This window comes from Castor canadensis, chromosome 7 (genome assembly GCF_047511655.1).
Source record: "Castor canadensis chromosome 7, mCasCan1.hap1v2, whole genome shotgun sequence".
Taxonomy (NCBI): domain Eukaryota; kingdom Metazoa; phylum Chordata; class Mammalia; order Rodentia; family Castoridae; genus Castor; species Castor canadensis.
The window spans coordinates 76,691,732-76,717,923 of record NC_133392.1 but is presented as its reverse complement, the minus strand read 5'-3'; the positions used below and the strand labels follow the sequence as shown (position 1 = coordinate 76,717,923).

At 37.7% G+C, this 26,192-nt stretch overlaps 1 protein-coding gene and 1 pseudogene across 3 annotated transcripts in view; both read right to left on the bottom strand.

The window, feature by feature from the left end:
* The window catches only part of Mapk8 (mitogen-activated protein kinase 8), a 91,240-nt gene that overhangs the window by 50,511 nt on the left and 14,537 nt on the right, over window positions 1-26,192 (bottom strand). The gene's annotated exons all lie outside the window — the stretch shown is intronic.
* Window positions 5,421-25,296, bottom strand: LOC109686745 (translationally-controlled tumor protein-like; annotated as a pseudogene).

The following is a 26,192-nucleotide window of genomic DNA, read 5'->3' as shown; positions in this document are numbered from 1 at the left end:
CCTTAGCAGAAATTCCCACATTGTAAGACAGCCCCACCCCTACCAGAGACTACCGTGCATGCACTAACTTCCTTAACCTCCCCCTTCTATAAAAGCCACGCCTGTTCTAGAGTTTGTGCTGTGCCATCTTTCCCCGGCCAGCCTGGAGGTTTGAGCTTGCCATTAAGCTCTGCTCTAGGACGTGAGACTTTTCTCATGAGCTTTCTGAGGACATGATTTTGGCTACATTTTAAAACAAAATAATAGATTTTAATAGATTTTAAGTAATAGAACCCAATATAGGTTATGATATTACCATAACACTTCAATTAGCTAGCATTCAAGATTCTAAAATTACTTTGTACTCAAAATGCAGAAACAGGGCTGGTGGAGTGACTCAAGCGGTAGAGCACTTGCCTAGGAAGTGTGAGGCCCTGAGTTCAAATCCCAGTACCACTAAAAAAAAAAAGAGATCAAAATGCAAAAATCTCAAAAAATTAGGAAGCTGGATCTAGATTGCTAACATTAATTGTTAAAAAACAATTGTTAAAAAAACAATTTTCAATGACATTCAACTGAAAAAAACAGGTAACCTAATATGTAAGAATATACTATTTCCCAATGTACTAAAAAAAAATTATAAATCTAAGAATAATTCATACTGTATGAGCTTTTACACAGGAAAGAACACCTAGCTTTCTTGCTAACTTTCTTTATTTTGTGGTGCTACAGATCAAATGCAGGGACTCATACATGCTAGTCGAGTGTTCTACCACAGCTACATCCTATGTTAACCTGTGCTAATCTTATATTGCCTATTTGACCTAGCTGAATTTCTACCGTAACCTAGTCTTGTTTATCTTGAGGACAGGATGCTATCTGTGGGCCAGAAGTTTCTCTTCTGGTGATCTAGCAGAATTGGTTGGGTCTAAAATGGCTGCCAGATTGACCACCAGACAACCTTTAACTTCATTATAATCCCACCTGTATGCTGAATGACACATCCACCAATGCAGTGATACATGATAGTTGACAACTGCTATGAAGATCAGAGTTATAAAAGGCATTAAAAGGAATCAGTGGTGCCCAAGTTCCTAGAAAATCTCTGCTCAATCAGAAGACATAACTATTCTCCTGTATTAGCCTACTCCCCTGCCTTTACCCCATTTCTATATCCCAGTATATATATAACCTTTAAACTCCCAAGGACTGAGAAATTGAGTTTTTAATCTATCTCCTACTTCTCCTATTTCTGGCCAAGAATAAAAGTCTGCTGAATCAGAGCTCTATCTCATCACTGGTTCCACAATACCAAGAGAGAAAAACAGGCTAGAATCAGGGAAAGTTTAGAACTGAGACCCCTCCCTGACTCTCCTTTTAATTACAATAAGTAAGTTAGAAAGAATGGGAACTTCCTCCCTCATGGGTAGGGCACCTGAGAATTAATACAGATGCAACTACCACTAGCTTATCTTGCCAGCACTGTAATTATGATCAGAATTTTTAAAAACTGCTATGTAGGTGTTAGAAAAAAATGATTCCATGACAAATAGCTTTATATAATTAAATGTGCCTGCTCCCAGAAGGGAAAAAAAATTACTGATTTTTAGAGTAAACTATACCATGTTTCAGAATCTGAAAGCTCAGCAAGAGCTTTTTGATTGTGATAACCATATATGATAACCTGAAAACTTGCAAGATTAGTACAAAATTTAATTGTCCAGCTACAAAGTTACTCAAAAATAGCTTCAATTTATGCTGTATCTCATCATCAAGTTGCCCCTCATAGGATAAGGATAAGGACAGCTTGCACCATAAACATCTTTCTTCATTATTAACAAAGTCCAGAAACTAAAAACACAGATTTTTTTCTACATAAATATGCACTAGATGTTAAGTATTTCTCCTATAATTCCCCACCACAACCCCTAAAGATATTTATTTAAAACTTTCTGGGGCTCAGTAACTGAATATGGGGAAAGTCCATAAAATCAATAAAAGGCAATTGAAACTTAACATGAGTGTCCAATCGAAGTTATCACTTTGGTGGCTTGGTTTTCTGTGGAATCTCAATAGTGCTAACTAAGCATAACTGTATTTATTTGTATTGTGAGATTGTGAAATATGTATTTAGTCTTGTCCCCACTATATGGCACATAACCCCTAAAATTCTTGAAATCTCCAAAATGGTAAAGCTCTTTTTGTATGCTAGTGAGTTGACTGACAGCTAGGGGCTCCTGGATAACGTCTGGATTACTTTGCCAGAGGAACCAACAAATGATTAGAAATTTCCAATGGCTGGAACTTGCAGTCTTGCCCCATCTCAAAGAGGATAGAGGGACACTGCATTAATAAATTAATAACCAACAAGCTAAACAATCATACTTAGGTAATCAAGTATTCATAAAAACTAAAAAGGGCTGAGTTCTGGGAGCTTCGTGATAGCTGAGCACATACAACTTTTTGAAGGGTAGCACTCTAGAGAGGGCATGATGGCTCTGCACTTCTTCTTCCATACACTGTCCCATGCATCTCTTCATCTGATTATTTCTGTATTCTTTGTAAAACTCTTTATATTGTATAGGTAAATGCAAGTAAAGCTTTCCCTTGAGCTCTATGACCCACTCTAGCAAATTAACTGAACCCAATGAGTGTGTTGTGGGGATCCAGATTTATAACTGGTCAGTCAGAAGCACAGGCCACAACATGCAGTTGCAACTAGCACCTAAAGTGTGGGCACTGTGTGGGACTGAGCCCTCAACCTGTGGGATTCGAAGCCATTTTCAGGTAGGTAGTGTCAGAGCTGAATTGAATTAGAGGACACCCAGGTGGTATCCCCTTATCTACTGCTTAAACTGCCAATGGGGAAATATCTTCACACATTTTGGTAACCCGAGACCATAGAATTTTTCTGTGTTATGAGAGTACACTAGGAGATACGGTTTTGTGTTTTTTCTCAGCTTCTTCCTCAGGTATACCTAAAGCAGCATGCAACAATTTTAAACTACAACACAGTGAAATGCTTTATTGGGGAAAAAGACCCTTGAACAATGTCAAGTGACTTAATACAAGTGACAAAGAAAGAAGGCGGCCTGAAAGACACAGTATATTGGAACCACTCATACAAGAATAACTGATCCTAACAGTATTCTAGCCCATAATAATAATAACTATAATGCTCCTGAGGCATTAAGAAATTAAATGGCCAGTATACTCGAATTCAGAAAATTATAACATAGGTACTAATTTTTTATAAGGAAACTAGTAAGAGTTATCAAAATGTTAGTATACCGGAGAGATAAAAAACAATAAGCATACTGCCAAGAAGTCATGATTACTCTTCACACAACTCAATACCCTGAACCCTCTGGGGAATGACTCAAGAGCCCCCACAACCAGCAGCCTGCTCAGTGAGTTTTTAAAACTTCTCTTCAGTTTCTCTGCAAAATTGCTGAAACCCTGCAAGCACCTTTTCTCTGACTTTTATTTCCCACTCCTTTTCAATATACCTAAAGAAGACCTAATCGTTTTATATGCTTGGTAAATTCACAGCTTCAATTATGATCTTCCAATTTTGTTTCTTGCCCTGACCTCTCTTCTGTATGTTCTCTTGGCCATCTCAGTATAAATGCTTCATAGGTACTTAAACTTGAAATAGTGAAAACCCACGTTTTCTTCCTCCTAGAACTAACCTGCTCTTTCTTCCATGTTTATTTCCTTTAGCAGCAATATCAATTTCCAGTAATGATTGGAAATCACTGAAATGATTGGAAATCAAAGAAGCTTCTGGTTTATTTTCCTTTATTGTCACTCATTTTAGGATCACAGTGAGTGATCCTATTAGTCCTTTCCCTTTAGTCCTCTCTTTTTTTAAACTGATATCCTTCCTCAGTCGAAATTCCATGGTCTATTAGTTAGATCACCATTACATCAATATCCCTGCCCTGCTCTCCCAACACACCAACCTGAAATCTAGCACAGCATGGTCCAAATTAGATGACTCCTCCTTTTGAGGACAAACACTAAAACAGCATATTGGTGCTGCATTTTAAATTCAAGGCCTCCAGTCTAAGCCAGGCAAATTATCTTAAACTTCCTAGTAAATGTGGGGACAGTTATCTGCTTTTCTGTGCTTTCCTCTTTCCAGAACTCCTCCTTCTGCTGGATCACTCTTGGCCTTGCCACCAGCTTTCTCAGAAAGTCATAAACAATCTCCTGTCCTCCAACCTGCCTTCCTTATTTCTGGTATATACAAGGTTGGGTGGAAAGCCCTGTGTGGTGGCCTCAGAGGCTCCTCACTTGCCAGCTCTTTATGAGTGACTGAAACCTTTTAAAAAATATGACTCTCCAGAGAAACCTCTGGCTTTAACCTTGTGAAACCTGACGGTGCTTTAATAAGGTGCCCTCCCCCCACAAACTTTAAGATAGCTAAACCAATTTTTTGAAGATTCAATGGCCTGTTCATCTTCCAGATGTAGCTATTGATCATACACTTTACAACACAGTATGTGAAACCGTGGTGGTCCTGATGTATAGAATTTCTTAATTAAAATCTCTGCTGAATAAATTTGGTTTTTGTTTGGTGGGAAAAAAATTTCCTAGTAAACTATCATCTCTAATTTTCATAGCTACTATTTCAAATAGTCCCACTGCACCTTAACTCTTCAATCCTACCTTGCTTACAAGATAGCCCCAACCTCTTTCTACAAAAAACAGAAGTCAGAAAGTACCTCAACTTCCATTCACAAGGCCATTTTCTATCCACCAGTTTTTGCTTTATTCTTCACCATTACAATGCAACAGTGATCTGAATAACTCTCCAGATCTTGCTCAGCTGTACCACATTTTCTCCTGCTAATTTTTTAAAACACATACACTTAAAAATCTTACATCCCTATCATCACTATTTCTAGCCCTTGGCCCCACTCTCCTCCTCTCACAGTAAAACTGCTTAAACACTGTTTAGACTTGCTACATGGATCTGTTTTCCTCCCAGAATCCGAAGACCTGTTTCCACCATTTCCATTGAACTGATGCTCCAACGTCATCATCAAGCTCCTTGCTCCAAAACCCAACAAAACTTTCCTCTTTCTCTTGCTGCTCAACAGCACCAGATGCTACCTATAACACTCTTTCTTTGGATTACTAAAACCACTGTATACTACATTGACTTTTTTTTTTTTCCCCATCATCTCTTCCTGTTCCTTCCCAGTCTCCATTGCTGGCTTCTTTCCCTTCACCAGCCCTCAAAGAGGATTCTCTTCAGGGCTCTCTTGGCCCTCTTCTCTTGTTATATATTCCCCAGGAAATTTCATCCACCCACATGGCTTCAGTTATCACCTAAAACTGAAGAATTTCAAACATTTTCTACTACTGAGCTTTTCTCCCTACTCAAGGTACACATAATTCAAGGGTCTATCAGACATCTCTTAGATGTCTCAAAGCTACCTCCAACTGCATGTACAAAAATAAATCCTTCATTTCCCTCAATGCCCATCAAATTGGCTTTTCCTGTATTCGTCCATCTCAGGAACTGCTACCATCATTCCATCGGTTACTCAAGCCAGAAATACAGACATTATCCTTGTCTTTTCATGCTCCTGCACACAACCTGTCACACAGATGTGGAGTATCAATCTTTCTCTATCAAAAATTCATTGTTTTCTTATTCATCACTGGAACTCAGGCCAACATTACCTGCTGCCTGGATTACTGTATTTTCTGAAAGGGCCCTGCCTCTATTCCCTCTGCTCCCAATCCATTTTGAAGCCAGAATGATCTTCTAAAAGTTCATCCTTTCTGAGAAATCTGCCCAGTTCACAACTCCCTATACCTTCTTAATTATGGGGGGAGGAGGGTTGGAAGCAGTTATATTTATTCTATGTGGTCCCACTCTCCTAACCATAGATACAGGGTAGAAAACTGACCTAAGAAGTCAACCAGAATCTCTCCAGGGAATCTGGAAATGGGAGAGTAACTCCAAGGGTGTGGGTTAGTTTTGTTGTCAGAAAAGCAAAGAAGCCAGTAAACAACGGAAGAACAATGAAAAAGACACAGACAAAAATAAAGACAAAACCCATGTGGTGCAGGACAGTGGAAGAGCACCTCATATTTACTGATAACCATGTCTGGCTCCAAACCTTTGAAGTCCAGCTGTACTTCCTACCCTTGAGTATGCTGAGCTTTTCTAGATCACTTTTGCATTTTGTTTAAATTTCTTGTAACTAACACCCTCTTAATTAAAGTAATCTTTATAACATGCAAATTTGATCCTGACTCTCCATTACTTTAAATCATACTTGGGTTCATTCTGTTCAAGTCTTCATTAGGGATTCCAGGGCTCTAGATGATTTGGCCTCAGCCTTCTCTCTTACCAGATTCTCCTCCCTCTTCAATTCCAGGAGCTAGCCACAGTGAAATCCTTTAAATATACCACAATCTCTCTCACTTTCAAGACAATACAGGTTGGTTTGGCTTGGTTTTGTCTTAACACACTTCTCCCCACTCACTTTCCCTGATCAAGCCTACTTTTCTGTGAGGCTTCAAGTTCAGTAAATAATCAGTGGGCTCACTCTCAGGGCACAATTGGCTTTCCTCCGTGTAGCGTATGAAGTACCCTGAAATGAAAATGTTTGAGCTCCTCCATTGGACTAAAACCTATGCCAGGACAAAGAGCATGATTTGTTCACAGTTGTGTTCCCAGAATTGCAGAGCAGATACTAAAATATTTTTGAGTGAATTAATCTAATCAGTAATCAAATAGTGTTGGTTCTACTCTAAGATCTTGGTAAACTGCCTTTTCTATTTCCATAGATACTGCCCTACTTCAAAGCTCATTTCTTCTCTAAAACCATTTCTTAACTATTCTCCCTGTCAATTTTTGCCCTATTCAAATCCATCTTATTATCTCCTATAACAAGTAGGTGTTGATTTCAACAGATGTTAGCACCTCCCTCTAAAGCAAAGTCCCTCCAATTGACTATTTTTTAAATTTCTTGAAGACATCAACATTTCTACCTTTATGACTCTCATACCGTAATGTGAAATGGCTTTCTCCACCATCTCCAAGTGTTCAAATATAAACCATTTTTTAAGGCCAGGAAATGGTACTTTTCATTAAATTTTATCTATAGTCCGCATGACACTATCTTTCATATTGTATTAAAAGTTAGCTAAACATGTAACTAAACTTTTTTGTCAACCAAGTAAAGTCAAGTTTCTTGGTTAGGCAAAGATAAAACACATGAAGGAATTTAATGAAAATGAAGCACCTGAACTATTAGCATTCACACATACATTTTATAATATTTGCAGTTACTTATAAAAATTATATTTGCATAGACTTTTCATATTTAGGATGTTTTCATCTCCAAGGACTAATGCCATGTACCAGTTAGGTACATCCTTTAAACACAATTAAACTGAAATTTATTGTCTATTAACTAAAATAGTCTTCATTTTAAGGTTACACAGAAAACCATGGTATCTTAATCAGTATTAAATTTCCCTTTATCAGTATTAAATTTACTTCAAATGGTTTTTGGTCTAACACCTTCCAATCATTTAATTAAATATTCAAGTCCAAAATACAAAAGTAAAATAACATTTGGTGACTACAGAAGCACTGAGGATAAGTAAGCAAAGACAATTTTGTCGTTTGGTTTTTAAGCCTGCTAATAAACTGCAATAAAGCTATTCAAAACCCAGTTTCAGAATAGTCCATTACAAATGCTTAGGATAAAGTATTTACTTTTCAGTCCTATATGGCACTGTTTTCCAAACTACTGATAAGAGCATGAAATCAATTTGGTGGATTTTAATTTAATTTAATTTATTTAATGCTGGATATTGAACCCACGGCCTGGTGCATACTAGGCAAGTATACTGAGCCATACACCCCAGCCCCGTTTTATTTTTTAAAAATAAAATAGAAAAGGAATATCAAGATGTAGCTCATGTGGTAAGAATAAATATTTGTGAAATTTATGTGTACACATACAGGAATGTGTGCTGCAATACAGTAACAGCAAACCAGTGGTATTTACAAAACACAGGGTCTTAAAATATATATAGAAAAATATTCCCATTCTAAAAACCTACCTCACTGTCAACAAAAAGTTACAGCAGGCTAGTCTGTAAATATAACTAGGGTTTTCTTATTACATGAGGACATTCATGGTCACTTCAAGCTCAAAAAAGAAAAAATCTATACAGGTTGAATTCTAAAAGAATTTTTGCCTTTAATTTTTTCTGTAGATTTTACTTACCAAGGACCTTCTGCAATCTGTGAAGTACAACATGCTAGCTATTAAATGACTACACATGCTCACTATTAAATCAAGAAGTGACTAAATGATATTGTGTAATTAAGGTTTAAATGAAGTTGATTCAACAAAGATAATTGTAATCTAATTGTCACATCACTATCGTAACTTATTAAACATGCTCATTTCCTTGACAACTGAAAGTTCCTTCCTTACATCTAAAATATCATTCAGGTTACATAGCTATCAATAATAAAATGGGTAGGAATTCAATGTATTTTAAAACACACCATTGTCAAAGATTCTTTACAGAGAAATAAATAATCTTACATTTCCCTCAAAAGATGGAGTAAGAATCTCTAAATTTAAGCTAGGTATGCTGGTGCAGGCCTACAATCCCAGCTACTTAAGAGGTAGAGACAGGAAGATCTCAAAATTGAAACTAGCTGGGACAAAGGTAGCAGCACAGGACACTTTTTCAGAAATCAAATAAAAACAAAAAGGCTGGGGCCATGGCTCAAGTGGTAGTGTGCTTGCCTTAGCATGGGCAAGGCCTTAGGTTAGGTTCCCAGTATTGTCCCTCTTACCCCCTCCAACCCAGACCAAAAAAATTGTTTTAGTTTACCATTATCTTGGTTATCAAGAATTGTCAACGTTTTGGGATTTTCATATAAGACAACAATATATAACATGGCAATAAATTGTTAACACCTGATAATATGTAAAAATGTCAGTGTATCTAATCAATGTGTAGAATAATTTATAAGGTGGCATAAGGGGTATAAATTTACTCAGTCATGGGAAGATGACATTATCTTAAATCTGATGACACAAAATGACATCAGTGGTTGAGTCAACAATTCTAATTATTTTGTTTTAATCACTGTGATGGTACAACCTCAACCTCAAAAATTTTGAATATATTTGTTAACTTTTCTGATACTGTGAAAAAGGCCAAAGACTACAAAGCAAGAAAAAAGTTACCACAGACATAAGTAACCCTCTTAAATGACATTTCAAAAATTATTTTACTTTATTTCACTTTTGTTTTCTTAAGAAAACTGGGCAGCCATACTTCCTGTTTTCAGGTTTCAAAGACCCTTAAACATAAAGAGAAATAAGTGAATTTTATGAAGACATTGTTATCCAGTTGCAATACTGTTAATAATTTGTATATTTTTACATTAATAACTTACCATCTTCCTTTAAATCATGCTCTATTTTCAAACTGATGGAAATAATTTATTGTTATTGGCACAAATACTAAAATATACATAAACATTATGCCTAGACTATTAGGTGCAAATAGTCTTTCTAGATGAAGCAGTTGTACAATTTGCTATCACCCTATGGTTATCTGTCAGACAGTATGACTGACTGCTCTAGTTTGTAAGTGAACATCTTTCTATTATCAAGCTCTCTTTAAAAAAATCAATTGTCAAAAGCAATCAATACTCTGGAGTTTTCTACCTTTAGGATATGCAACTATTCAACTAGTTGATCATCCAGATCATTTAAAAGCAAGCAGCGCTCAGAGAACAGAAACCACAGGCAAAACAGGCAAACTGGTGTGAGTGAGCCATCTAGTGGGTAAGATAAAAAATGAATTTAATTCTATTAGAAAAATGTCCTTAAAAACAGTAATAAGGTATATGTTATTGGTGACAATAAATTATTATCCATAAAAGACAGCAGAGAACTAAGAAGGTATTAGGGGAAATTCAGATTCCATGGAAAGCTAAACTGAAGATAAAACACCCCTCCTTATGGTATTTTTCTTAAAACCATATAACCAGTAGACCATATGTAACTGTGTAAAAGACATTTCAGGAAATTAAGACTTCCTACCAACCAAGAAGGTCTGAAGAACAGCAGGAGGCAGTAAAACAAGACAGCAGTCAGCTGCTGGTGAGAACAGGGAAATGGGACTCACAGACTGAGTTTCTATGGGTCTAAATAAAGAAAAAGAGGCCCTAACCCTTTCTCCTTAGGGACTTTCACACAGTGAGGGCTATGGCAACCCCCAGCTCACCTTGGCCTTGCTCCCTACAGGGCAGAAAACAAACCCAAGAAGCAGAGTCTTACAGAAATGCAGAAAACTTAAAAATCTGGTAAACAAATCAAGACTCTTCAAAGTACCCAAATGCCACTGCTTCTGAAAGTCAGAAAGTGAAGCTTGAAAATTTCAGAAACTACAAATTACTTGAGCACTATGATCATTGTGGCATTTACTTAAATTTTGGAGCTATATTTTTCTCACCAATAAAATCATGTTCCTGGAAAAAAATCACTGTAAGATTGCTCCTACCTCGAAATTTAATGATTTTTATTAATCCTACCCACACCAAAAAAAAAAAAAAACTAGAAGAAAATAAAATATGTTGTTCGTATTTTTCCCATTAATTCTCATGGTGTGTTGCAGGCAGAAGAACCAACAAAGATGAAACTTAGCAACAGAGAAACCCCAAGCATCAGAGAAATTAGGTAGAAATAAAATCCTTATGCCTATTTTAAGGCAAGGAAGTACAAGTGTCAGAAAAAGATACAAATGCAATGCTACAGAAATCTCTGCAGCTTGAAAAACAGGTAATTTTGGCTCATGTATCTTTCTTTCTAAGATACACTGTAGGAGAGGGAGGAGGGTAGAACTTGGTTAAGGAAGTGAATTTTGAGAGGAAAAGTAACAGAGCAAACCCAGCAGAAAAAAGAGACAGAGAGAGAGCGAGAGAGAGAGAATAAACTGTCTGCTTTGCTGGGCATCCAGGTTTCAGGACCGATCCTGCTGGAAAACAGCTATAAGGGTAGGACGAACTAATTTTTGTACTACATACCATGGAAAACTGTAAGCAAGTCAAATAAGCTTGGACAGGTCAGTGGAAATAATGAAAGACTTCAGGAATACTGAAGAGAATTGATAGGATTTGTGAAACAATTGGCTATTCAGGGCAATGAGGAAGAAGCTAAAATAGAAGAAATTCCAGTGTATGCTCCAGGAAGGGTAGTGATATTATTGAGCCAAACATTCATTCTTGAGGTTTCTGAAAATTATTGCTTTGCTTTTCCTTATAGTTTTATGATCTAGGTACTGATCCCGTGGTATTTTCCAGCTTTGCCTCTTTACTGAACTTCACATTAAAGAAACCATAGTGTACATATCCTTTCTGTGGTATGCTTCTTTCACTTGATTTTATAACTCTGACGACCTGTATGTGTAACTGTAGCTCATTAATTATTCTTACGGAATAGTACTGAGGCAGGCTAGAAGTAGGAAAAGTTTGAGGCTCAAGTAGGTTGCCTGGGGATGGCCCAGACCACTAGCACCTGGCTGAGAACTACCCATGCCCCTCCCCACTCATTCATTATTGGGTGGGAATCTCCTGGGTCTGCCCTCCCCATGGGTTAGTGTAGTTTTTTAAAGCATCTGAAAAAGAAAAGCACGTTCTCTCTGCCGGCAGACTCCACCTGTGCCCACCATGATCCCCTTGTATTTCCTTTCCTCACTTTTAATAAACCCCATTTACACCCACATGTTCTGCTTGGATTCTTCCATGCTGGAACACAAGAACCAAGGTCTTCTCAAAACACCATTTGCCATCAACAGTATCTCACTATATGAATATAATGCAACTTATTTATCTATTCTACTGTTTAGGGATATTTAGGTTGTTTCTAATTTGGGGCTATGAGAAGTGCTGTTATGATCATACTGACAGATGTCTCCAATAAAACTTGCTTATGCCTTTCTAGACTATTTACCAGATTTTCCAGACTGCCTAGGAGGTGAACTACTAGAACACAGAAAAGCACATGTTCAACTTTGTTAACAGAAAATGAGTTTCCAAAGTGGTAACACCAACTCTTGGACACCAACTGTGACTTTAGAGTAGTACAGTAATATCCTACTTAGTTTTAATTTGTACTTCTCTACATATTAATGAGATTTGACATTTTTCCTGTCAACTTACCTCTCAGTTTTCCTCTTTTAAAAGTCTGTTTCTAGTTGCTTTGTTAACGTTCTCTACATATTCTTGATAACAGGCTTTTTTCATTTACATGTTGCAAATACTTTCCACTAGTTGTAAAACAGATGGCAGGGACCATCTTCTTGGAGGACAGTGGGCAGGAGGGAGTTAAGTTGTTAGAACACTATTAAAAACTGTTAAAGCACTGTTAAGAGTCAATGAAAAGCCTTTACTGCAAGCAACTCTTGTGTTTTTTTGTTTTTTTTTTTTTTCCTTTAAATGTGCTAAGACATTGGGGCTGAGAAGGTTTGACTCCTCAGTTACTCTTCCCTGAGGCCCTGGCTGTGTTGAATGAAGGACTGCTGGTCAGATAGCCAGACTGCTTTGAACACAAAGTACAATTCCAGCTCTAGAAGGCACTAACCCAGCAAGCAGCTTGCACTGGACTTTTGCCACCACAAGCATCAGTGCACTCTAGAAGATCCTGCAGCCATTTCTACCCTGGCCAGAGGAGGAGCACTTTCTTCACCTCCTAGCCCAGCAAAAGACCTCTGATTGGTTCAAACATAGTCCTTCATTTGCATAAGGTGATACTTTGAGTGGTGACAGGGACTGTACCATGACTGATGCCAACAAAATCTTTCATTTGCATGATTGGTTCAGATATCCTTGGTCATATTCTCTTTCTGACTATATAAAAGCAGAGCATTCTACTCACTTGGTGAACCAGGACCCACCTCCTCTGCTGCCCCCTAGTGTTGCAACAGTACATCCAATGAAGACCTCTCTCCATTGGTCTCCCCTGTCTACTTTATTTTCACCATTAGTAAAGCAGCTGAGCTGGGAACACGAAGAAGAAAAAGCAGTGGCAGATGAGGAAAGCTGTGGTGAAGGCAGAACCATCCTGGCAAAAGCAGCAGTGGAGCTGACAAGCAGCTCTGATGACAGTAGGGGTGGCATTGGGCTAATCATGGCCATCAGGCCTGCCTGTGTCAATGAAGACAGACCAAGAGGCTGGCAGTGGTGGTGTTAGTGACAGAGAAGTTGTGGCAGAAATGGAAGTGACAATGACCAAGGTAAAAGTGACAGAAAGAAGTGATGGAGGCAACGAGGGACAACAGTACAACTCTCAACAGAAGTAGAGAGCTGAGGCTGAAGAAAGTCAGAAGATTGTGAAGAGTCAGAAGAAACTATGAACCCTGGTCAAGAGCTCTAACACTTGCCCCCATCACAGGCTGTCAAATGCTCTGGGACCCAAACCCCAGAAAGCAATGGCTGTAACACTTGCCACCACCAGGGGCTGTCAAACACTCTCAGACCCAAACCCCAGAGCATAAGAGCTGTTAACACTTGCCCCAAAAGAGGGCAGTAAAGCACTCAAAGGCCCAAATGCCCACAGCCACTCTACCTGTCAATCACCCTGAGACCCAAGACACAGAAGCCAAGCCACCATACCAGATTGCCCTAAGCCCCAATCACCAAAGAATGGAGCCTGTGCCACCACTTCCTTTGTTAACTGCCCCAGACCCTAGCCCCCCAAGACAGGGGAATTGTGATATTGGAGGGAACCTTGTGCTGGTGCTTGGTAAGGATTATAAATATCCACGGAGTGCCTGGAATAGGGGGAGGAGCTTCTCCTTGCCTACCTACAATATCTATCAGGGTAGAACAGAAGGAACCCAAGCAGCTGATTTGTAACAGTTGAAGGCTTTCTGTCTCACTTCCCTTACCAACTTTTCTTGAAATAGAAGCTCCCTGGTGATTTGGAGCAAGATCTAAGCTTTTTAAGAGTACTGTTAAATACTACTAACGTACTAATAAACCATTATTGTGAGCACCCCTTCTAATGTTTATTTTTCCTTTAAATAAGCCATGATGTTGGGGGTTAGGAGGATTTACTTCCTAATTAACAGCTGTTAAACCCTTCTCTGGTGCCACAACTGCCTTGAGCAAAAGACCATCAGTCGCAGGCAGCCAGACTGCCCTCATGTCAGCACCAGATGCTTTGGACATGCCAGGAACACTTTGAGGAAGCTACATGACAACCACAGCTGCTTGCTGCCAAAGCTCAACTCCCACTCCTGAAGGTACTGTCCTAGCAAACAGCCTTGCCAGACTTTTTGCCATCACAAGCCTTGGCAAACTCTAGATAACCCTCCAGCATTTGTACCCAGGCCATAGAGGGAGCACTTCCCCTGGTGGTCCAACAGAAGACCTATGTCTGGTACAAATCTAGTTCTACATTTATGTAAGGGGCTGCTATGACTGCTGACAGGGACTGTGCCATGATTAGTGCAAATATCCTTGCCACGCCCCATTTCTGACTATAAAAGAGGGATGTTCTGCTCACTTGGTGAGTCAGCCAGGGGATAGTCCTGTGCTGCCCTTCATGTTGCAACAGTAGGTCCAATAAAGGTTTCTCTTGAGTGATCTTTCTTGCCTACTTCATTATTAATAGAGCAATTGCTCTAGCACCACACACACAAAAAAAAAGTGGTGGTGGAAACAAAAACAGTGGTGGGAGTGGCTGGATTCATCCCAGCAAGAGCAGTAACAGAGCCAATATGGGTGCCTACAACCAGTGGGAGCTGGCAACAGCAGGAGGGCCATCAAAGCTGATGGTGGCCAACTGGGCTGGCTATGGCAGCAGGAGCAAAACTGACCCTTAAGGGTCAACTGGAGCCAGTGGTGCCAGTTGCAGCAGAATAGTGGTACAAGAGAGCTGTTAACGCTTGCCACCAATGAAGATGTGCCCTGTTCCTAATCCCCAAGGCACAGGAGCTTTTGATGCCATCAATGCTGTCAGGCTCTTCAGGCCTAATTATCCAGGAGTGAGAGCCCTTGCTGCTGCTGACATTGTCAAGCAGTCCAGTGTCAGACCTCTGGGGTATAGGAACTGTTATCACTTACCACTAAGTGTCAAATGCAGCAGAACCCAACATCTGTGGCATGAGAGCCAAAATGTGAGAGTGCTGTAGGAATAAGGGTTCCAGCACCCACACAAAAGCTGCAACACTAAAGGACACTACTTGCTGCTGCTCACTGTCATCCATTACTGTTGCTAGCAGAGGATTGCAAAAACCTACCAAGGGCCCAGAATAACTGGAGGAGCTTATCTTTGCCTATCCACAATGCCTATCTGGGACTCAAGCCAACTACTAGCTTGTAACATTCTGACACACAGAAGTTCTCAAACAACATAGCTGAAATGATCAATCCCTTCCTTCAAGGTCAGTACTTTGAGTCTTATTAAAAATCCTTCTCTTCCCCAAATCATGGAAACTTTGCTCTTAGTTCATTATTTAAAAGCTTTATAGTTGTTACTTTCACACAAAAAGCTTTATTCAATCTGGAACTGATATCTTTAGTGTGAGGAAAGCATCTAATTTAATTTTTTTCATATGTACATCTAATTATGTGGGCACCATTAATGAGGACTAGCACACATCTCTCTTAGGAGTCTGCAATGCTATTCTGTCATATAGCAAGTATTCATAGACACAGAATGAGTGGTCTGGGCAATCTATTCTTTCCATTGTCCATTTCCTGTCCTTGTTCTAATGTCACAATGTTTCATTTTTTGCATTTTATGTCTTTGCAGCAAAAGGGCAAGCCTCTTAACTTTATAAGAAAACTATACAGACACGAGAAAGAAACACTGGGTTATCAAATTTACAAATCTATGTGAAACATTTGATCCCTGGCACCAAAATATATAAATAAATTTTTTAAAAATTGTGCAATAAGCTTTTAAAAATTACTAAACACTAAAATAGATCTGAATTTGAACCATAAATTATAAACAGAAAACTACTAAAAGTAACATCTGGAAATAAATTAATGAAAAATATTAATACTTGTGGGATCCAGTTATGCAGTATTTTGAAAAAAAAAGTATACTCATAAAATGCATACTTAAAAAAAGAAACAAAATGTCAAACAGCTAATGTCAAGCTAAACAAGTTAGAAAGAGTAATGAAATAAACCCAAGGAATATAATGAAAGAAAAAAATAATGGAAATGAGAACACAAATTAATGTAAAGGGACAAATAAAGTAGAGGGACAAGCAAGCCCAGAAGTTGAGTATAAGAAAAGCAAAGGAGGGCTCCTTCTGATTTTAAAGCTTATTATACAATTACAGGAATCAAAATCAGTATGATTCTGGCATAAGGCTGCCAACCTAGATCAATGGAACTGAACCGACAAGTCCAGAAATAAATCCATTATTATCAATGGTCAGTTGGTTTTTGACAAGGGTACCAAGACAATTCAACAGGAAAAGAACTGTCTCTTCAACAAATGGCTTAGGACAACTAGACGTCCACATGAAAAAGAATAAATTAGGCCCTGCTGACCCATGTTCAAAATGAACTGAAAAACGGATCAAAGACCTAAACATAAAAGCTAAAACTAGAAAGCTCTTAGAAGGGGTAAGTTTTGTTAACCTTGAATTTGGCAATGTTTTCTTAGATATTAAGATTCCACAAATCTTAATATTTTTCACTAATTTAATCTCAGGTATCACTTTCAATAGTTTTCTGCTTATAACTTATGGTTCAAATCCAGATAAATTTTAGTTTTTTTCATTTTTAAAAAGTGTAATACAAGAAAAAAACAGAGACAAGCTGGACTTTACCAAAATTAAAACTTTTGTGTATCAAAAGAAGTGATAATATAACCCATAGAATAGGTAAAAATCTTTGCAACTCATATATCTAACAAATATATCTCGAATATATAAAGAAAGAAACCTTACAACAAAAAGATAAACAACCTAATTTATAATGGCAAAAAAAAAATCCTCCAAAGAAGATATAAAAATGGCAGTAAATATATGAAAAGATGTTCAATCATTAACTACTGGATAAATGCCAATCAAAATCCCAAGGCACAACTTTGTATCTGCTAGGATAGCTTAAAAAAACAAACACACAAAAATACGAATTGGCTAGGATATGGAGAAATCAGTGTTCTTGTACATCACTGGCAGGAATGTAAGATGGTGTAACTGCTGTAGAAAACACTCCAGTCTTGAATATATACTTAAAACTGAAAACAGATTCTCAAATAAAAATCAGCACTATTCACCACTGCCAAACGGTAGAAACAACCCAAAGGACCACTGACTAAAGAATGGATAAACCACCTGTGATACATTAATCAGAAATGAAGTACTGACACATGCTACAATACAGATGAACTTCAAGGACAGTGTATTAAGTCAAACAGACACATACTGTATGATTCCGTTTATATGACATACACAGACAGGCAAATCTATAGAGACAAAAAGACCAGTGGTTGGTGGTCTGAAATAGGGGGGAATGGAGAGTGACTACTTAATAGGCACAGGGTTTCCTTTTGAGGTCAAGAAAATGCTTTGGAATTATTAATACTAGTGATGGATGCACAATACTGCAAATGTACACAAATGGCAAATGTTGTGTGTTTTATCATCAAAAGACTGATGAACTTCTACTATGCTCAATAACTGAATAGTCTCAACAAACCACAAAGATTACCATTAGCACAGTATAGTTAAATTTGGTGCATGTGAAATAGCACAAAAAAAAATCAAAATGAATGATGAATAAAGGGGCATGACCACAGATGTTGCAGATGTGAAACATATAAAAGGATACTAAAACAGGAGGTATGGCTCAAGTGGTAGAGTGCCTGTTTTGCAAGTGCAAAGCCCAACTCTCTTCACCAACAAGTACCTTAGAATACTAACTCTGTTCATTTGTCTTCTGTCTTATATGCTATCACTGGTATACACATTAATTCTATTTTTAAAAAAACCTATGAAACATGATTTCTATCTTATAAAAATCATCGTTTAGATGTACTAAGATATATTCTTCACTTTTTGTGCTTACACTTTTTTAATCTTAGGTCTTTCACCTAAGAATCAATTTCCTCCTGCCCAGAGTACATTTTTCAGACCTTTAGTGAAGATTTCCTAATCGCAAACACTTAGTTTTTATATAGATTTCCTGATTTTTTTTCTTTGGCACATAACTCCAGATTGTGTTTCCTTTTTACTTAAGATAACATTTTGATGTCCTCTGACATCTTTGAAGGTAAATCTGTCCTCCTTCTCTAGACATGACAAAGATCTTTGCCTTTGGTTGTCTAGCCATTTCATTATAACAAGGCTTTAATATATAATCAGCTTGGGTTTCTGAGTCTTCTGAGTGTCAGCTTTAAAGGGAAGAGGAAGACCAGTCAAACTCTTCCTCTCAGAAAGACCCTCTTACTTCTACTTATTCTACTTCCTCAATGCTCCCTGAGACAAAGGAAAGTACATTTTTCCATGTTTTAGCAAATAGCCTCTGGATAAAAGCTAGTCAAATATTAGAAAAATTCCCAGAGATCCTGTGCCTTAATTTAGTTTTTTTATCTGAAAATTTTTTACTTGATGCTTTAGCTGGCATTAAAAAAAAAAAGACTTTGTTTTGAAATAAGTATAGATTCAAAGGAAGTAAAAGAAGTTTCCCTAATAGTTAGGTCTTTGGGACATCTGTGGTGCATCCATGTCATGGAACCCTACTTAGCAATAAAAAGGAATGTGATATATGCAACATTTGGAAAGATCTTAAAGACATTATGCTCAGTTAAAAAGAAAAAAACCCCAATTTCCAAGTCTCATACAGTATGATTCCATTTACATAACATTCTTAAAATGACAAAATTATAGAAATGGAGAATAAATAGTTCTTGCCAGGAACTAGGGATGGAATTGTGGGAGCAGAGAAAAATCTTGCTAGTATTTTGACAGGGATTTTGTTAAAACTTATTCAAGAATATAGATATCTAAAATCTATGAATATAACACTATGTCTCTCACTAATCAGAAGATTACTGTTCTCAGCATGCAAGACCTATATGTTTTGTTTAGATTTTAGCTAAGTTTTTAAAGCAATCTAAAGTATTGTTTTATTTTTAATTTCAGTTTCCAAAAATTCATTGGTAGTATAGAGAAATATGGCTGACTTTTTTATGTTAGTCATGTATTCTGTGATGCTGCTGAATTCACTATCATGTAGATTACATGGTATTTTGTACATAGGTGATCAAGTCATAGTCAAAAAAGAAGAGTTTCAGTTCTCACTTTCCAATATGCATGCCATTCCCTCCCCATTATGCTAGCTAGAACTCCACTTGAGTGGACAAGTGGACATTTTTGCTACCTTGTTTCCTATCATGGGGGAAAAGCAATCAGTCTTTCATCAGGTATATTAACTACTCATCATCTAATCAAGTAAGTTCCCCATTTCTACTTTCCTAAAAGTTAATAAAAACTGGTATGGAACTGTATCAAATGCTTCTGTGACAATGATATGATCATGATTATTTTTCATTATGTTAATATTGTTACATTGATGGATTGTATTGATAAAAATTTACCTAATTCAACCTTACATACTTAGCCCACTTGTTCCTAGTATATAATTCTATGTATGTATTTTTGAATTAAACTTATTAATAATTTTTCCCATGTACACTTGTCAAGAATACAGGCTTGAGGTTTTCTCTTTTTGTATTGGCTTTGTCTGGTTTTGGTATCAAAATATGAATTAGGAATTATTTCACCTTATATATCCTGGCACAAACTACAGAAATACCGTAAATTTTTTTTTTTTTGGCTGGGGGGAGTGGGGGCAATGGCATTGTCATGCTACAAAGCCCAGACTGGGCTTGAAATTGCTAAGTAGTCCAGACTGGCCTTAACTAACAACCCTCCTGGGTCAGCCTCCCAAGTACTGGTAATTACAGTCATGCACCACCATGCCCACAGGGCTCATGGCCCATTTTTATTTTAAAATTAGAAGTTAAATTTCCCTAACAGTTGTAGCACTATTCCAATTACACGGATTGAGCTGCAGTAGCTTGTGCTTTCTGAAAAGTTAGTGTGACAAAGATATTAATTTGCTTTTGTTATCCTTTTGATATCTGCAGGGTCTGTATCATGCCTGATATTGCTAAATTATCTTTGTCAGTTTTGTTAAAGTTTTGTCCAGAGTTTTTAATGTGGGTTACCGTATTTTTCACTTCTAATATTTCCAAGATTCTGCTTTATATCTTTTACTTATTTGCTGAGACTTACTCTGTTGAGAATTTCCATTGTTTCCATTTGTTTCAAGCATATTCATAATTGCTTGTTGAAACATTGTCTTCATGGCTGCTTTAAAAATCCCTACCTGATTAATTCTAACATCTGTGTTATATCACTGCCAACATGTATTGTTTTTTTAAATTCAAGTTGAGATTTTTCTGGTTCTTAGATTTTTTTTTTATCGAAACCTGGCTATTTGGGATATTATGTTAGGAAACTTTGGAGCTTATCTGAATATCCTACTATGTTATAGCAAGCTTCCTTTGACACTGCTCTGATGGAGAAAACTACCTAGTCAGGTAGAAATGCCATTTTCTCACTTAGGTTTTTGTTATCCACAGCATTTGGGGAGAGGGAATGGAAAGAGGGAGGAACTCATGTTGTGTGAAGATGGAGTTCAGGCTGCCTGCCAATGGGTTCTGCTCCCCATGCTGCCTCCACTGACACTATGGTAGGAGAGGTTACCTTCTTACAGTTGAAAATGGAGAGAGTCTAGATCCCCACTTGGCCTTTGCTAACCAGGGTAATTTTTTCTGGGTTGTTTGGCTAGAGTGGAATGGTTTTTTTTCCCAAAATTTTCTGTCTTGCTGGATTACCCCCCTCCTTGGTCCTTGGCTTAAGAAAATGGGCTTTTCTTGCTTTTTGTTTGTTTGTCTGCACCCAACATTTCTGGATTGTTAACTTCTCCATATCAATTCTGGAATATCTGAGGCAATAAGAAAACCCAGGATTTTTACAGTATATTATTCAGGTCTTGATAATCCACATTCTCTCCATTTTTCAGTCTTCTTATGTTGTGCTTTGTAAGTAACAGCCACAGATTTTAGCTGTATTTATTAGCAGAAATGAGGAAAAACACATCTACTCAACTTAGGAAACAGTAGTCTGCACTGTTTCACTTTTAGGCCTATTTATATTTTCTTCGTGGTTAGGCTTCTCAGGGAGAACACAGCATGTATGTGTGTTAAAGAATCATATCTGGACTCAAAGAAATGTTCCTAATTCATTTCATTCATTTACCTCCTTATGACTCTACAACAACTTGAAAATTTTACAAAATATTCAGTATTGGCTTTCTAGCAAAAAAAAAAACCAAAAAAACCCCCAAAGAACCCAAGGACTATAAACTGACTGACTCATGAACCAAGTTAAGAAATCATCCAGCACTTAAGAGAGAGGGTAAACTGGGCACTGTGGCTCACATCTTTAATCTTAGCTACTCAAGAGGCACAGACCAGGAGGTGGTTTAATCAGTCAGGGCAAACAGTTAGTGAGAAGTCATCTCAACCACTAAAGTTGGGTATCATGGTGTGAACCTGCCACCCTAGCTATGCGGGAAGCTTAAATAAGAGGATCATGGTACCCAGCCCAGGCATAAAGCGAGACCCTATTGGAAAAAATAACTGAAAAATAAGGGCTGGCTGGCATGGTTCAAGTGGTAGAGTACCTACTTGGCAAGTACAAGGCCCTGGTTTCAAAAATAAATACTATAAAAAGAGAGAAAAATCATACAGAAAATAAAGTGTGTAGCTCACACAATTATTAGATTAGGCCATGAACTGGGAGTTACAAATAAATTAATTTAGATCTCATATTTCCTATAGCTTAGGTAAATTCTGTGCATACTTTGCTCTCAGAGATAAGTATGTAAAAGTCCTCTAGTAATCAATTAAGAAAAAAAGATATGCTTTCCATTCTTAACATTTTAAGCCTTGAATTGGACCACATCTTATTAATACTGTAATTTGTGGCTAATTTCACAGCCTTTATTTTTTTTAAAGTGTTTATGAATTTAAAAAACAAAAACTTTAAACCTATAAACAACTTTAGATGATTTCTTTTAGAAAGCATCTACCTAAACTGGGTGCCAGAGGCTCATACCTATAATCCTAATTACTTGAGAAACTGAGGTCCAGAGGCTCACAGTTCAAGGCCAATCCAGGCAAACAGTCTGCAAGACACCCTCTGCCCCTCCATCTCCAAAATAACCAGAACAAAATAGGCAAGAGGCATGGCTCAAGTGGTAGAGCATCTCCTATGTAAGTGCAAAATCCTGAGTTCAAACCCCAGTCCCACCAAAAATAAATACAAATAAATAAATAGAGCATCTACCTAAATTTGCTTCTCCTGACTCAATTTGGATTTCAGTGGGCAGACAGAATGAGACACATGTACAATATGAGCCTACTTAAAATTCCCAAACTTATACATTATTTTTACTTTCCGTGTCTCACAGTAATCATAACTACATGATTTAGGTATATTTACATATATGCTATGTCTCCATGGGCTATAGACATTTGGAAAAATTCTGATTAACCTGCTAAGGTTTCTCAAGGTATTTAGCATACATGTTGCCGTACTTATAGGTATTAAAAATGTATTTTGAGGGCTGGGGATGTAGATCGATAGTAGAGCACTCGCCTAGCACATGTAAGACCCTAGGTTCAATTCCTAGCACTGGAAAAAAATGTATTTTGAATTTAGTGAGGATGATTAATCATTCAGCATCATGAGGCTAAGCAAGTATAACAACAAGACCTTGATTAAGCAAACAGTCTGCCAGTTCAGAAATGCATGCTGAAAATCCCACACCACCACCAAGACATTCAATCAACTTCTGCACAGTGGTCCCCACATTTCCAAAGCAAAAATGAACAGAAGAAACGTTTTGGTTAAGTACATACCAGAAAACTAATACCTACTGGGTAACAATAGCAGATGACCAATTTAGCAACAATATTAAACAAGGGGAGCCCTATTTAGTCTTAAACAGGCTTCTTAAACAGGCTTATCTTAAAAGACTTAAACAAGGGTTTAAAACCCTTAAAATGAGGTATCTTAAATAGGGATAACCAACTACTTAATTTGCATTCCTTAAGTGCATCTTGGCATCTTAAGTACATTCCTTAAATGCATCTTAGTATACTTGTAGGTGTAAATGCACCAGGTAGGTATGCCAGAAATGTTCAAGGAATAATTGGTCTAGGTGAACTACTGCAAATCTACATACCAAATAACCCAGGTTTGTAATTGATAAATCTATTGCACGTTTTCTCATGTACATTTATATTTGGCAGCACCACCACTTTTTCTCTGTCTCCTTTCATATTTCTGGTTCTCTGTCTTCTACTGCCTTCTCTTGAAAACAGTAGAAACAACAAAAGCTGCAGCCCTGTGAAGCAAATCAAAACTGCAGTCAAGTGAAGATTTCACTTGTGTCAAATTAGCCAAGTATTCTGGGCACTGGACCACCACATCAAAAAAAGGGGAAAGGCAAATTGATCATGACTCTTATTTTTCATTTCATCAAAGAAAATATGTGATGTTCAACCAAATGCCCACATCATTGCCAAGTAGTTCCACCCCTTTGAATTCGACCCAACCCTTCCAAGTCTTTATGAAGCCATTAGCATGGAGCTCCAAATTCCCCTATATCCTCAGTCTTTTCTTCCAAGCATCTGCTTTGCCACTTTGCTTTGAATGAAACCTTGTATTATCAGGACCACTTCTCAAGACCACGTCCCATGCTGCCATCTCAAATAATGCTAGAAGGTATCCTGCTTACACCCTGCTACCATCACTCCCTAACTCTTATAAGGCACATACAGTAATCCTTTGATCCTTTAATGAAGCTGAACTATACCACCCAACCTCTCACTGTCGTGACCTACCAGTCTCCTAGTCACACTCTACATGGACTGAGAACTTTCACACCTAAGTCTTTCTCTTTACCCATCCCTGAGACCAAACCCTCCAAAACCAAGAACTTTCAAGTTCTTTGACTTGACAATATTCTATCCATGTATCCCCAAGTCACCTATACCCATAGTCATTTCCTGGATCTAGTCATCATCTGAAACTAACCTACTTATAAAAAACATAGTCAACTAGAATTTGTACAGCGAAGTAAAGAAAGCTACTCAGAGGAGAGAGCACTCCAGAAATCAGCACAGGCATCCTGCTATAGTTCTAGCCGAATACTAATCTGCACATATATAAAACAAAACCTCCCCAAGTATGAGGACAATTCAATTCTGAATTGTCCCTTATTCAGAAACAGGGACAAAAGAATCAGTACAGACTTCTCGTCCGAAACTAGGTAAGTCAGAAATAAAGAAACTGCAATTTTTTTTTTAAATTAAAAGTATTTTATGTTTAGATAACCTACAAGGTATGTTTTTTTCTTAACAACTGATACCTTTACTCCAAATAAATCACAGTCAAAATAAATGCAGAGGTCAAAATGACAACATTTCCATTATTTTAGGCTCTGGTGGTGTGTGGATGACAAGCAGCAGCCAGTTATGATGACAGGTGAAAGATCCAAAGTAACTGGGCTAGGAGCATGGATCAAGTGGAAGAGCACCTGCCTAGCAAGCTCAAAACCCCTGAGTTCAAATCCCAGCATCACAAAAAAACCCAAAACCAAAATAATTATCAAACTTGTCAACATTTTCCATTTCTTAAAGCGAATCATATAAAAGAGTCACACCATTCTCACGGTAGTCCAGCAGAGCAACCATGCCATCAGGATTCATATTTTCACCAATAAAGATAACAAGTTTTCAAATAAGTAAGGATGTGCTTGTTTCATCCCACAGCCTCCACCATAGAAGGTTTTACTTTGGTTTCTGTTCTTCATGTTTGCCTTTTACTGATTCCATGTAATATTCAACGTACTTCCTATAGGCCTCTTTTGTGAAGCTGGTTTCCTAAAACTGATGGCTCATTACAGTACCAATACCAGTGATTACCACACTTTCCATTACAGTTAGCACTGCAGGCCTGCAGCAGAGGCATTTATTTCCACCAGTAAGCAGCAAGTCATCAATATTACCCTCTGTCCTACTGACCACCTATGCACCTCCAGGCACAGCCTGTCCACCATCTCCTGGATATTGTAAATGTCAGAGAACATCTTGACTGTCTGATGAGGTCCCAGTAGATTATCAGGGTGGCAGTTGGAGGGAGTCAGCTTAGCAGGTGACCAGAGCACAGAGTGAGCGCTATGCTTGGGGAGGTAAGGAACAGACAGAAAAGTGGAACCTACAACTTTAAAGTACTGAAAGACAAATGTGTGGATTCAGAATGTTTATCATTTGCTGCTGTGTTTCACATTGGCTTGAATTATTTTTCTCCTTTTGAAAATATTTTACATATGAATGTTGTTTATATTAATTCTTATCTTGTAAATGAACTAATAGATAAATATTTTTTAAAGTCCTACTATGGAATAAGGCAAATCTTGATAGCTATAACCCACAAAAAGGAAAACTCTAGAGATTCTCTATTTTTTGTTTTTGTTTTTGATAGTAGCCGCGTTTGAACTCAGGGCCTCACACTTGCTAGGCAGGTGCTTTACCACCTGAGTCACACCCCAGCCCTTTTGCTTTAGTTATTTTTCAAGTAGGGCCTCAAGTTTTTGCCCAGGGCCAACCTCGGACCACTGATGTTTTTCCTGGGCTAGCCTCAAACCACAATCCACCCATCTCTACCTCCTGAGTGGTGGACTACCAGCACGCCTCGCCATCAGATTCTCACTAATTTTTAAGAACACATAAAGACATTCCAAGACCAACAAGTTGGAAAGTCACTGCTTTATGAGCAACCCTGTTAAAATTAGTGTTTCCTTGTAATGAAACAGGCCCTGTGAGATGGTTTTATACTGTAAATTCAATTTCTCTAATAAATACACAGTTTTCTTCTTGTGTTAATCTAGGTAATGCTTACCTTTAAAAAGAATGTGTCCATTTCACATAAGTGGCTTAGTTGGTACCTAGTTGGTAATAATAGTCCCTTCTTGGTATCCACTATTTTATGTAATATCGTTTTTTAATGAATGACTGACACACAAACTGGAGTCA